Here is a 2,667-nt window from a genome sequence, read left to right on the forward strand (position 1 = left end):
CAACGACCTTCTAATAGTTTTGGTCCAAGTCAATTTACTTTAGTAGGTTTTAAATAATTAACTTACCCGATTATAGTTAAATTCATTAACTATTAACCCCTGATCAACATGACCAAGGTCGAGGCTCAACTAACTAATCATAGTAAGGTTAAGGCAATGTCACATTGTAGTACCAGAGAATCACTCTAGTCGCACAAGTCTAAGATTCTGAGGGATATATATATATATATATATATATGTATGTATGTTTTTTTATTTTCACACCAATACATAGGCATAAATTCAATAATTATATTCATATTCCTATGGATATATCTGTCATCTAGGTCAATCCACAAGAACAAGAAGTTCTCAGGTACGGTTTGCTAAGTCTTTTTTTTTTGGAAGGTCAAATCATGGTGTAGGACTCCCTTTATAAGTCTAAACAAGGTTTAGATGAACCAAGTAAAGTTCAAATAGAGTCGTCACTAGCTTGAAAGGTTATGAATGACTTCCAAATACATGAGACCTTTATGGCTCACTCAAATAAACCAGCCCAACCAACCTATTACTTTCCTTTTTTTTTTTTTTTTTTAATATCTATCTACAGGTTTAGATTCTATGCACCCCATTAAGGTCTCTACCTGCATAGGTTTAGGTTTCCTACCCATAAGGTTTGGGTCCTTAAATTCATAGGGTCTAAGGATCTTCATCCATCAGTGACGGTTGTACCACTAAAGTTGTAGGTGACCTAGTGGTACCTTCTGTCAATAGTCAAAAGTCCACTCTTTTAATAAAATCCATCCGTACTCAAGTGGCTTGCAACCATTCCGAGATCGATTGAACTAAAGTTCAACGTATCTAAGGATCCTAGGAGATTCGAACTTCAACATAAACCTCAGGAGTCAACAATTCTATCTATCTCAGCGTTTCACGCCCAGTATTTATAATCTTGGATTTTGGGTCGTAAGGCATAAGTCTATACTACTCTTGCTTATAAGGCTTCCTTATGAAAACTTTCACTTCTGGTTCTCCAATACCAAACTTAACTTTAGAATGAATTGAAACATTGATGGATCCCTGTTGTTCGCTCCCAATAACGGAGGGGACATTCGGTGACCCATTACTCCACTCATACCTATTATTGAGTAAAGTTTTGTCAAATCCTTCCGTTCTCATTTCCAATTTCAACCTCGATAGAACTAACTATGCTAACACACTAAACAAACACTCACCAAAGCAAAAACACTGATTACATTACTTACTCGCAACATCAGCAAAACATGCACAGTAAAAATAACATACAAGCAGATAGGTCGACTAACGCATAAATAGATTAAACCTCACGCTAGGCAGGTCAGGGAGTACAATTCAAGCATGAATAGGCTTAGTGAGTCAAGTGATATACCTGCTATCATGACTGAGTTTATCCTTGTGGGCAACTCCTGAACTTATGACCCAGCTGATTACAATTGTGGCAGCGAATGGTCGATTGGGATCGTACATAAGGTGTATTCACAGACTCGCCTTGCGTACAACTCCTGGACATGTGCCCCAACTTGTGGCAAGTGTAGCAACGAATGTTAGGTCCATACGGAAAATGTGTCACCATGGGTGGGGGTGACTGAAATGTTGGGTCCACTTCTGTTGTGCAGCTCTGTATTGAAGTTGAGCCAACGTATTGCCTCTCCTGTGCCTCGCTAGGTCCCCTAGAATCTGGGAATGCCATTGGCCTCTGACGTGCCATCTTGAGAGCATGGTAGTTCTCTCGCTATTTGTCCTCAATCACTTTGGCGGCCTAGACCACTTCTGCATAAGAGGGGAGATTGTGCAATACCACTGATGTGATAATACTGGGTCTCAGCCCCTTCTCAAATTTCCTGGCCTTGACGGCATCAGGCTTCATATGCACAGGAGCAAAATAGAAGAGCTCTTCAAAAATCTGCTGGTACTCAAGGACTGACTTGGGCCCCTGGGTCAGACTCATGAACTCAGCCTCCTTCTGATCGCAAAAGCTCTGAGGAAAGTAGTTTCCCAGGAAAGTCTCCGTGAACTGATCCCATGTAGGGTTAGGATGCAGTTGCCTGAAGTTATCTTTAATGGATTGCCACCAAGAATTAGCCTCGCCTCTAAATTGGAAGGCAGCACACCTAATTTTGTGTTCGTCCGCACATCGAAGCACCTCGAAGATCCTCTCCATATCCGTTATCCATTGTGCCAGATAGAGGAGATCAGTGGTCGCCTTTGTAAAAGTGGAGGGGTTAAGTTTTTGGAACCTTTCAGTCAACTTGGAGGCATCAACCCACTCGGGTATTGGAGGTACTGGTTGCCTTTCTCTCTCTTGCATAACAGTCAATAATTGAGTGCCCCAGGTCTGCATTAATGCCCGATTCTCTTGTCGTATATTTTGCAGAAAATCTCTCAATACTATTGCTACGTCTGGATTGGCTTGGGTAGTAGGGTCAGCAGGTTGAGCTGTGATTGAATGGTCAGCATCTTGCTCGCTCGAAGGAGACGGACTCCTACTTGAACGAGTGTGAGCCATAGCAAAATCCTGTTAAAGGACTTGTACCAAATAAAAGGCAACAAATAAGTATAACAGATATCATAGGTTATAACATGCGACCTATGCAATGGAGTGGTGGTGTCACTCGGTCTCCAGTTTACACTAATGTCTTATGCTCTTTT

The sequence above is a fragment of the Telopea speciosissima genome, chromosome 9 (assembly GCF_018873765.1).
Source record: "Telopea speciosissima isolate NSW1024214 ecotype Mountain lineage chromosome 9, Tspe_v1, whole genome shotgun sequence".
NCBI classification, from domain to species: Eukaryota; Viridiplantae; Streptophyta; class Magnoliopsida; order Proteales; family Proteaceae; genus Telopea; species Telopea speciosissima.